This window comes from Muntiacus reevesi, chromosome 5 (assembly GCF_963930625.1).
Source record: "Muntiacus reevesi chromosome 5, mMunRee1.1, whole genome shotgun sequence".
NCBI classification, from domain to species: domain Eukaryota; kingdom Metazoa; phylum Chordata; class Mammalia; order Artiodactyla; family Cervidae; genus Muntiacus; species Muntiacus reevesi.
In genome coordinates this window covers 99,355,860-99,368,271 of record NC_089253.1, presented here as the reverse complement: position 1 = coordinate 99,368,271, position 12,412 = coordinate 99,355,860, and positions in this window count along the sequence as shown.

The following is a 12,412-nucleotide window of genomic DNA, read 5'->3' as shown; positions in this document are numbered from 1 at the left end:
AATTTAAGTCTGAATTTGGCAATAAGGAGTTCTGATCTGAGCCAGCTCTTGGCCTTGTTTTTGCTGACTGTTTACAGCTTCTCCATTTTTGCCTGCAAAGAATATAATCAACCTGATTTTGGTATAGATCATCTGGTGATGTCCATGTTTAGAGTCTTCTCTTGCGTTGTTGGAAGAGAGTGTTTGCTATGATCAGAAGGTTCTCTTGGCGAAACTCTCTTGGTGTCTAGTTTGCCTGTAACGAAGTCACCATCTTGCTTTGATCAGGGCATTGTAAGTGGTTCTCTAAGTGTGTCGCCGGGCACAGAGGATATCTGGCACAAAAAGTTGAAGCTGAGTTCTTGGCATGTGACAATGACAGCACTTGTCCCTAGCTCCTCAAATTATGTTTTTAGACTGTTTCTCAGAAGTGAGTGACTGTTCATTTGTCTGATTGTCTGAAAGTTTTACGTGTGTGATGTTGGCACTACTACCCTTTTGGGAGAAGTTGTTTCAACTCATGTTCACAGTCCTTTTTCCTAAGCTGGGGCATTAGGGCACTGTAGAAATCAGATCCTGTCGCTCTCCTGCCTCAGCCCTGTGTGCTCGCCCACCTTGTGCAGAGTCCGCTCTCCTTGCCCTGGCTCTGAGTACCTGCATCACCGTGGTGTCCTCAGAGCTGCAATGGGGTTTCTCTTCCCCGCTGGGCACCTCAGGTCCCCTCTGGCCTCAGGGCCTTTGCATCAGCTGGCCCTCCTCCCAGAACTCTTTCCTTTGTTACCCTCTTCCTTCTTATTTCTTTTTCAGTTCTCCGTTTATTTACTTATTTTTTACCTTTTGTTTTGTATTGGAGTCTAGCCAACTAGAGACTTCCCTGGTGGCTCAGATAGTAAAGAACTCGCCTGCCAATGGGGGAGGCGTGAGTTGGGAAGATCCCCAAAGGGAAAGCCAACCCACTCCAGTATTCTTGTCTGGAGAATTCCATGGACAGAGGAACCCAGTGGGCTACAGCCCATAGGGTCACAAAGAATCAGATGTGACTGAACGACCAACACTGCCTTTAGCCAATTAACAATGCTGTGACAGCTTCAGTTGCACAGGAAAGGGACTCAGCCATGCTTAGACTTGTATCCATTCTCTCCTAAACTCCCCTCCCATCCAGGCTGCCACATAACCTTGAGCAGAGTTTCCTGTACTAAACAATAGGACGTTGTTTCGGGTCTCTATTAAAAGTCACTTCAGAGATGTCGTCCCTAACTACCCCATCTAAAGTTATGATTTAATCCTCCACTTTATTCTGCATCACAACACCCTTTGTATTTTCTTCAAGGAACTTGAAATGACTTGTAGTGATCTTGTTTATTTTTTTGCCTGTATTTTCTTAGTCTTACCCATAAAACCAAGAGATGGTAAATATGTTCTATAGGCCTAAGGTGGCTACCACTTTTTAAAGCCATTTTTAAAATTATAGTTGATTTACAATATTGTGTAGTTTTAGGTATACGAAGTGATTTAGTTGTACAAATGAAATTCTCCCCATTCCCGCACGCGCACACACACTCACATACACACATATGTATATTCTTTTTTCAGATTCTTTTCCATTATAGGTTAACACTGAATATTGAGTAGAGTTCCCAGTGCTATTCAGTAGGTCTTTGTTGGTTATTTATTTTATATATGGTAGTGTGTATCTGTTAATCCCCAACTCCTAATTTATCCCTTGCCTCCTTGTTTTTGTAAAGTTTTATTGAAACACTGCCACTCTCATTCTTTTACTATCATCTACGACTGCTTTCCTACCACAGAGGCAGAGGTGAATAGTCATTACTGAGGACTGCAAACCTGGGAAAATTTGCTCTCTGGCTCTCTACAGAAAAAGTTTGGTGACACCACTTGGGACCATATAGTCACATGTACAGGGCACTTGTTTTGCCAAACTTGTATCACCAGGACCCAGTACGTGCCTGGCACACAGCAAGTGTCCATTAAGAATGAACAGGAAGGAAGAAAGAAGAAAGGAAGGAAAGGAGGGAGGGAGGGAGGGAAGAAAGCAAAAGAGGCCTGTCGTGTTTCTGTATGACTCTTACTTCTACACATCATCTTGGCTCAGTAATTTACTACCAGTTTCGTGAGCTGTGTGCCATGGAGACGCAGAAGCATACCCTTGACTTTGAGACTGGGGCTCTGTAAATGGAGTGGGTACTGTAGCCAGATTTGTAGAAATGTTCCCCATTCACATCATCCCAGAGTTCAGCCCAAGAGTCTAAGCTAGGGAATAAGGCATCATCATAGCCAGATGACGATGAACAAGTCACCTCCCTGAGCCTCAGTTTCCTTATCTATAAAATGGGGAAGTAATAGTAGCCCTGTCTCACTCCAACTCTCATGAGCAGGAAAGGAGATAATGCATGAAGAGTGTCCAGGGCAGTGTTGGGTCCAAGAGGATCTCAACCAAAGTTCCTCCACTTTTTCTATGTGCATCCTTAAAAAATAAAGCCTTACTTTTTATTTCTATGTGTAGATTTGTCTCTGGGGAGGTGCTCTTTCTTTTCTCCCCTCCCTCAGTATCCTCAGTATCAGGAACCCCTGTGCAATTTGGGGGCTGGTTAAGTGTTATGATAGCAACAGAGGTGCTTGGTCCTCAGCACTTTCTCTGGAATGAAAGCAATGTGATATGGTCTGTGGGGGAGCTGGGGCTGGCTGAAAATGCAGATGTGCTGTGGCAAATTCTGTGCCAACTCTGTGACATGAAGCTGAGGAGTACAGGGACAGATGAGCCAACATCACACTACATTCTCAGCTTAACTTCGTAAATTCTGTCTTTACACAGATAGTGACATGTAAAAACTTTAAGAATGCAGATGCACAGTTAGCTAGGCTCTGAGATCAGACAAATGAGGATGACAGTTGATGACATTTATTAAATGTTTACCCTATGTTTGTCATTTTCCATGTTAAAAGTGATTATCCTGTTTTCCACTTAAGGGAATAGAAACTCAGAGAAGTTGAGTCACTGTCTCTGAACTGCACAGCTAATAAATGAAAGGGCGGGGCTTCCTTGGTGGCTCAGTGGTAAAGAATACACCAGCAATACAGAAGACGTGGATTTGATCCCTGGGTGGGGGAGATCCCCTGCAGAAGGAAGTGGCAACCCACTTCAGTATTCTTGCCTGGGAAATCCCATGGACAGAGGAGCCTGGCAGGCTACAGTCCATGGGTTCACAAAGAGTTGGACAGGACTTAGCAACTAAACAACAAATGAAAGGGATCAGCTGAGAACCCACGTGATCTGGCTGCAGTGTCTGAGCTCCTAACCAAGGTGCTGGGGAAGCCATCCAAGCTCTTTGACTGATGAGCTCTGAGGCCTTGGGCAACCACTGAACCTTTCTGAACCTCAGTCTCCTGTTCTGTGAGAGTTTTGGTGAAAACCCAATGAAATCATTTATGAGAAATGTTGTGCACAGTGGAAGCTCGCAGGGGACAGAGAAGACAGCAGGGCATCTATTGGTTGGGTCTCTGTGGCCTCTAGAATCGAGGGACTTTTGCCCTGAATGTGCCCCCTAGTTTGAGAGGAAGGGCGAACCTCAGTGGTTTTGGTGGAGAACTGTGAACCTGGCCATGAACATCCAGGGGAGGGCGCTCCTGTCTCGCTGCTGGTTGAGTTGCCTGAGGCCTCTCTGTAGCTCCAGCAAGAAGGGCTCCAAGAACAGTCTCCCCCCAGGGCCTTCAGCCTCTCAGAAGTGCTGGGCTCCAGGCTGTGGCCGTGTGAGCAGCGGCTCTAAACCTGGATCCATTAGGTTGCCCAGACCCAAGGCAGGTTGGTCACATGAAGGCCACTTGGACAGCATGTGAGAGGGTGACTGAATTTGTCATGTTTCAGCTACTTGGGAGGCAAGACAGTGCCTAGTCCACTTCTGGAGCAGAGCTCTGACCGTCCCCATGGCTCCCCTTTAACTCTGGGAGGAAGAATGACCCAGGGCCATTTCTAGAACTGGGAAGGAGGTGGTTCAGATTTTTTTATGCCATTCTCACCTCTCTAGCCTGGAGCTCTCATGAATCCCACATTCCAGGTCTCCATATCAAGTCCCCGTGCCTCCCATCTCCCACCCTCTACAATCACACTTCAGCCTACTCTGTACTTTCATCCCCCTCTCCCTCCTTCCTGCATTCACCCATCTACCATTAATGATGATAATGATTTGATGGATTTCTCCTTTCACATATCAGATTGTCATTTAAAAAGTTGTTTATTTAGCTACACTGGGACCTTAGTGATCAATGCAAAGAAATAGAGGAAAACAATAGAATGGGAAGGACTAGAGATCTCTTCAAGAAAATTAGAGATACCAAGGGAACATTTCATGCAAAGATGGGCACAATAAAGGACAGAAATGGTATGGATCTAACAGAAGCAGAAGATATTAAGAACAGGTGGCAAGAATACACAGAAGAACTGTACAAAAAAGATCTTCAGATAATCATGATGGTGTAATCACTCACCTAGCCAGATAATCATGATGGTGTAATCACTCACCTAGAGCCAGAAATCCTGAAATGTGAAGTCAAGTGGGCCTTAGGAAGCATCACTATGAACAAAGCTAGCGGAGGTGATGGAATTCCAGTTGAGCTATTTCAAATCCTACAAGATGACGCTGTGAAAGTGCTGCACTCAATATGCCAGCAAATTTGGAAAACTCAGCAGTGGACACGGGACTGGAAAAAGGTCAGTTTTCATTCTAATCTTAAAGAAAGGCAATGCCAAAGAATGCTCAAACTACCACACAATTGCACTCATCTCACACGCTAGTAAAGTAATACTCAAAGTTCTCCAGGCCAGGCTTCAACAGTACGTGAACCGTGAACTTCCAGATGTTCAAACTGGATTTAGAAAAGGCAGAGGAACCAGAGAACAAATTGCCAACATCTGTTGGATCATCGAAAAGGTAAGAGAGTTCCAGAAAAACATCTACTTCTGCTTTATTAACTACGCCAAAGCCTTTAACTGTGTGGATCATCACAAACTGTGGAAAATTCCTTAAGAGATGGGAATCCCAGACCACCTTACCTGCCTCCTGAGAAATCTATATGCAAGTAAAGAAGCAATAGTTATAACTGGACATGGAACAACAGACTGGTTCCAAATTGGGAAAGGAGTACATCACGGTTGTATATTGTTACCCTGCTTATTTAACTAATATGCAGAGAACATCATGAGAAATGCTGGACTGGATGAAGTACAAGCTGGAATTAAGATTGCCAGGGGAAATATCAATAACCTCAGATAGGCAGTTGACACCACCCTTATGGCAGAAAATGAAAGAGAACTAAAGAGCCTCTTGATGAAAGTGAAAGAAGAGAGTGAAAAGTTGGCTTAAAACTCAATATTCAGAAAACTAAGATCATGGCATCTGGTCCTCTCACTTCATGGCAAATAGACGGGCACATAGAAGGGGAAACAATGGAAACAGTGACAGACTTTATTCTTTTGGGCTCCAAAATCACTGCAGATGATGACTACAACCATGAAATTAAAAGTCGCTTTCTCCTTGGAAGAAAAGTTATGACCAACCTAGACAGCATATTAAAAAGCAGAGACATTTTTTTGCCAACAAAGGTCCTTGTAGTCAAAGCTGTGGTTTTTCCAGTAGTCATGCATTGTTGTGAGATTTGGACTATAGAGAAAGCCAAGCACTGAAGAATTGGTGCTTTGGAACTGTGGAGTTGGAGAAGACTCCTGAGAGTCCCTTGGACTGCACAGAGATCAAACCAGTCCATCCTAAAGGAAATATGTCCTGAATATTCATTGGAAGGACTGATGCTAAAGCTGAAACTCCAATACTTTGGCCACCTGATGTGAAGAACTGACTCATTTGAAAAGACCCTGATGCTGAGAAAGATTGAGGGTGGAAGGAAAAGGGGACAACAGAGAATGAGATGGTTGGATGGCATCATCAACTCAATGGACATGAGTTTGAGTAAACCCCGGGAGTTGGTGATGGACAGGGAGGCCAGGCATGCTGCAGTCCATGGGGTCGCAAAGAGTCGGACGTGACTGAGCGACTGAACTGAACTGAACTGGATCTTAATTGAAGCACATGGGATCCTCGATCTTTGCTGCAGTACGTGGGATCTTTAGTTGAGGCATGTTAAATATTAGATGGGGCATATGGGGTCTAGTTCCCTGCCAGGGATCGAACCTGGGCTCCCTGCATTGGGAGTGTGGATTCTTAGCCACTGGGCCACCAGGGAAGTCCCTATCAGGTTGTCATTTCAGTAGAAACTTTCAATATCTTGACCCCTAAAAGTGATAACACAGTGTCAGTTTAGACGTGGTGTCAGCTTATTTTTTAATGTAACATTTATTGAGAGCATACTATGTACACAAAATGCTGAGCACCTCTAATTTTGTCCCCACAATAATTCTATAAGGTAAGTGCTATTACTAGTCCTGTGTACGTATGAGGAAACTCAGATGCACACTTACGAAGGAGGTCCGTCAGCTTACTCAGTGACTGGAGGTGCTGTCTCGGATGAAGGAGTGTAATATACACACACCACACCCAGAGCTGCTCTTCCTTCCCTCCTCTGTTGGTATCTGCCTTGGTCAGTTTGGCTGCCGTAATGAAATACTGTAGACCAGGGGGCTTGAGCACAGACATTTATTTCTCACAGTTAGAAAGACTGGAAGTCTAAGATCAAGGCTCCAACTGAGTTTCTTTCTGGTAAGAACTTCCTTCCTAGCTTGTTCATGACAAGTTCTCTCTCTCTCCCCCTCTTTTTTTTTTTTTTTTTTTTTAAATTAATTAATTTATTTGGCTGTGTCTGGTCTTAATGCAACATGTGGGATCTTCACTGTGTTATGCAGGTTTTCCATTGTGATGCACAGACTCTCTATTTGTGGCCCACAGACTTAGTTGCTTCAATGGCATGTGGATTCTTAGTTCCCCAATCTGGGATTGAACCTATGTCCCCTGTGTTGAAAGGCAGATCTTTAACCACTGGACCACCAGGAAAATCTTTATTCCTCTTATAGAGTCACTAATTCCAGCATGAAGGGCCTACCGTCATGACATCATATAACCTTAATCCCCTTCCAGAAGCCTAATCTTCAAATACCCTTACACTGGGGGTCGGGGCTTCAGTGTATGAATTAGGGGACACTATTCAGATCCTAGCAGAGTTTTGGTTTGGAGGACGGTCAGCAGGTTTCAGTCAGGGAGTGAGGATGTGAAGAATAAAGATGGGCTGCTTCCTAAATACCGGTTTCTCCTGAGTCTGAATTCCAGCTCTGCCACTGTGAAAGAGTGATCTTGCCAAGGCAGTTAGCCTGTCTGATCTTTACTTTCCTCCTCCAACAAGCAAGAGTGGCAACAATGAGGTCTCTTTGGAGGTAAATCATTGACTCAAACGTTAGCTAATTAGCAACCAAACCAGGAGGGTCCAGCCCAGTCCCATTGGCCAGATGGATGGTAATAATACTTTATCATCAGTGTGTACTGTTTCCTAGTTTCCAAAGATGTTTCCCACGTGTGAGCCCAGCATGGAATTGCATCATTAATTCTTCCACTAACTTTAGGACGTCATCCCAAGGTCCAGTGGACATGAGACCAGGGCACGTGTGGCAGAGCTGTGTGGTGGGCTCACAATGGGAAAACCTAGTTTGCAAGACCAGCTGAAAGGCAGCCATGTTCTCCTCTACAATTTTCCAAAGAATATTGAAAATGCAAACTTTAGATTACAACCAACATGTATTACCTTCTTACCAGCTACCTAGTTCTATGCTAGATACTTTTTTTACAAATAAAATATTATTTAATCCTTATAGCAAGACACCAATCATAGCATGGGCTAAGATTTAAAAACCCTAGGTTTTTGTTTGTTTGTTTTAATATTTATTATTTATTTGGCTGCATAATCAGTCCTGAATATTCATTGGAAGGACTGATGCTGAAACTGAAGCTCAAATACTTTGGCCATTTGATGCTAAGAGCCGACTCATTAGAAAAGACCCTGATGCTGGGAAAGATTGAGCACAGGAGAAGGGGATGACAGAGGATGAGATGGTTGGATGGCATCACCGACTTAATGGACATGAGTTTGAGCAAGCTCCAAGTTGGTGATGGACACGGACGTCTGACATGCTGTAGTCAATGGAATCACAACGAGTCAGACACAACTGAGTGACTGCACGGACTGATTCATTTGGCTAGGTTGGGTCTCAGTTGTGGCACATGGGATCTTCATTGCATCTGGTATCTTTCGTTGCAGTGCATGGACTCTCTAGTTGTGACATGCAGGATGTGGAGCACTCAGTAATTGTTGTGTATGGGCTTAGCTGCTCCATTGCATGTGGGATCTTAATTCCCTGACCAGGGATCAAACCTACGTCTCCTGCATTGCAAGGTGAATTCTTAACCACTGGACCACCACGGAAGTCCCCCAAACCATAGGCTTTAAAAAATGGAATAGGTTAAATTCCACAGTCAAACAGGAGCAATTTTTCATTCTTCTCTGACCCCACCAAAGGTTTGGTAGTTATCTTAAAGGCAGGACAGTTGCAAGATACCAGATGCAGTGAAGATCCCTTGTGCCACAACTAAGACCCAACTCAGCCAAATAAATCAGTCAGTGTAGTCGCTCAGTCATGTGTATCTCTTTGCAACCCCATGGAGTGCAGCATGTCAGGCATTCATGTTCATCACCAGCTTGGAGCTTGCTCAAACTCATGTCCATTAAGTCAGTGATGCCATCCAACCATCTCATCCTCTGTCATCCCCTTCTCCTGTGCTCAATCTTTCCCAGCATCAGGGTCATCAAGGCCCAGATGCCAGTCAACAGACTTCCCTTTGGTTTCTTTTTGTCTTACTCAATGCTTCTCAAGCTTTGGACTGAATGAAATATGATACATAGGATTGAGTAAACAAAGCCCAAAGTCAGAGTGTAATATATGCAGTTTATAAGGGTGAATTTTGCCTTACCTACTGACAGTAAATGCTGACCTTTTCTTAGAAGCAGAAAACCCATGAGGATGTTTGACCATGAGGGAATCTCAATTCATCCAAGTTTATCAGGTCTAATCCTCCCACTTTACAGAAGGAAAAACTGAGTGCCAGAGGGAACAAATGGATCATGGTGAGTTGCAATAACACTTAGTGATAGAACTGGAAATGTTTTTGTGGCATAGGGTTCTTTGTCTGCTGATTAAACATCTGACCTGCAGTTTGACTGAAAAATGTGAAGGCTTTTGAAAGAATGTTGTAGGTTGGTGTCCTACAGTTGGGAGGGAAACAATTTGGCATTATTGTTTGGAAAACAGTTGGCTTCAGATTTGGCAGTATAACCAGAAAGGTACCCATAGATGGTTTTAACCTTAGAAAGTCTGTCAATGTCCACGTGTACCCTAGGATTCATTGCAGCACTATTTACAGTATCCAGGACATGGAAGCAACCTAGATGTGCATCTAGGTTGCTAAATGAATGGATAAAGAAATTGTGGCACATATCTATAATGGAATATTATGAAGCCATGAAAGCAAATGAATATGAGCCAGTTGAACTGAGACAGATGAACCTAGAGCCTGTTATACAGAGTGAAGTAAATCAGAAAGAGAAAATCAAATATCGTATATTCATGCATATATATGGAATCTAGAGAAATGGTACTGATGAACCTGTTTGCAGGAAGGAATAGAGATGCAGACATAGAGAATGGACTTGTGGACACAGCAGGGGAAGGAGAGGATGGAACAAATTGAGAGAGTAGCGTTGACATATATACGCTATCATAAGTAAAACAGATAATTAGTGGTAAGCTACTGTATACAACAAGGAGCCCAGCCCAGAAAGCAATTATCCTCCAACCAAAAAAAAAAATAAATAAATAAATAAAGGAAATAAAATACTGGAAATATTTTTAAAAGAGAAAAAAAAAAAAAAAAACCAACAAAGAAAGTCTGTCCATTTCAAAACGCTTTGCTAAAACTGAGAGTCTCAATCTTTTCTAGCAAGATCAGATAAAGTGAGTCAGTGATGAAAAACATTCCACTTTAAATGCTTTTTAACATTTCTTCTTTGCTGCAGGCTAGATTTGGGGTTTTCTTAATGAGAAGGCAGTGTTGCCTATGGATTTGCAGGGGAGAAGACAGACCCTTTCTCGCTGGGGCAGTAGAGAGCATTTCTTCCCTATCTCCAGACCTTTATCAAGAGTCACAAGCATAGCTCAGAGTCTTGGGCTTACCCTCGACTGTTTACATCACCAAAGTCCAGAGCTTGGGTCCCCTGCCCTCCGCAGAGTCTGCAGGGGCTAGAGACGTATCAGATCAAGGTAAGTTGATTATGTCAAGGTCATTACTTTCTCCACTCAGACAGTTAATTATGGGATACAGAAAGGTCAGGAGGGATTTGTAGCCACCGGGTGTGTACATGTCAAGTTTGGACCAAACGTTGGAGCTTCTCCCAAGACTTGATGCCAGTGCCCTGAGGGATGGATTTCTTTCCGTTTTCCACTCTGCTTGTCTTAGACCACCATGAACTCAGCCTTCTTTTTATAAGCCAGCAGTGGACAAGGACTGGAGTCTTTTACTGAGTAGACAGGTTAATCTGAGTTAGTGAGAGTCCACGCCTGTGTGGGATGTTGGTATAAGGTGTACCTGTAAATGTCTCAGTAGCTGACACTTGATGAAAACTTTCATCTTAGGGAGACATTAAGGGACTCTTGGGCTTTCCCAGTGGCTCAGTGGTAAAGAATCTGCCTGCAATGCTGAAGTGCATGCGTGTATGCGAAATCGTTTCAGTTGTGGTTGACCCCTTGCGACCCCATGGACTGTAGCCCACCAGGTTACTCTGTCCGTGGGATTCTCCAGGGACGACTCCTGGAGTGGGTTGCCAGGCCCTCCTCCATGGGATCTTTCTGACTCAGGGATCAAACCCAAGTCTCTTATGTCTCCTACACTGGCAGGCAAGTTATTTACCACTAGTGCTACCTGGGAAGCCCACGATACAGAAGACACAGGTCCAATCCCTGGGTCAGGAAGATTCCCCTTGAGAAGGAAATGGCAACCTACTTCAGTTGCCAGTGATTTGTGCTTGTATATGTAGTTTTCTCACAAGGGTTTGGGTTTCATCTTACCTGAAGATTAGGTTTAATGTCAGTAGATGTTCAATCCTCATCTTTTGTCCTTGGGCCCAAAGGTCTCTGAATCTGTATTTCCATAGAACAATACTTTTGTCATTGTTCAGTTGCTAAGTCATGTCTGACTCTTTGTGACCCCATGGACTGCAGTATACCAGGCTTCCCTGTCTATCACCATCTCCTGGAGTTTGCTCAAACTCATGGGCACTGAGTCAGTGATGCCATCCAACCATCTGATCCTCTGTTGCCATCTTCTCCTCCTGTACTCAATCTTTCCCAGCATCAGGGTCTTTTCCCATGAGTTGGCTCTTCACATCAGGTGGCCAAAGTATTGCAGCTTCAGTTTCAACATCAGTCCTTTCAATGAATCTTTAAGACTGATTTCCTTTAGGTTTGACTGGTTTGATCTCCTTGCTGTCCAAGGGAGTCTCAAGAGTCTTCTTCATCATTGCAATTTGAAGGCATCAATTTTTTGGTGCTTAACCTTCTTTATGGTTAAAACTCTCACATCTGTACATGACTACTGAAAAAACCATAGCTTTTGCTATACAGACCTTTGTTGGCAAAGTGATATCTCTACTTTTTAACATGCTGTCTAGGGTTGTCATAGATTTTCTTCCAACGAGCAAGTGTCTTTTAATTTCTTTTAATTAATTTTAAGACAATACTTTAGTAGATTGCAAATTCCTCATGGAGGAAAGACTCATTGCAGAGTATTGGCAGTATTCTTGGGACAGAGGACATGTGCTTTTCTGACTTCTGATATCCATGTATCCTTCTACTGATGATTTTGTCTGATTTTGCTTTTAACCTGTGGGCCCCTGGAGTGCCTCCAACCCTGTCTTAGTAAGTGTTTGACTTAGGCTTTAAATAAACAGAGCATGATATTCTACCACAGTGATTAAGTTAGGGATGGGCACAGGAGCTGGTAATAGCGGGAGAACCAAATGGGAATGCCTCACAGTCTTTCACTTGATCACAATCTGCAAATATGTCTAGTCCGAAGCTGTGGCAACAATTTTACCACCATGAGGCAAGAGCTGGCTGAGAATGAAGCCCAAACCAGTGGAAAGAGAGTCAAGAGATGGAGTGAAGAACCCTCATGTCAAACTTTGCCTACTATGGGTAATTGAGTTTGTGCAACTATGTTACTTCATCAAAGAATCTTAATTGATGTAGTCTCTCATATATGAATATGATTTTGTAAGCTTATCCATGTCATGCCTTTATAGAATGATTAGCTAGGGGAAGGTGTGTAAGCCTTCCCTTAGAAAGCTTTTCCTTGGTCATCTACCTGGT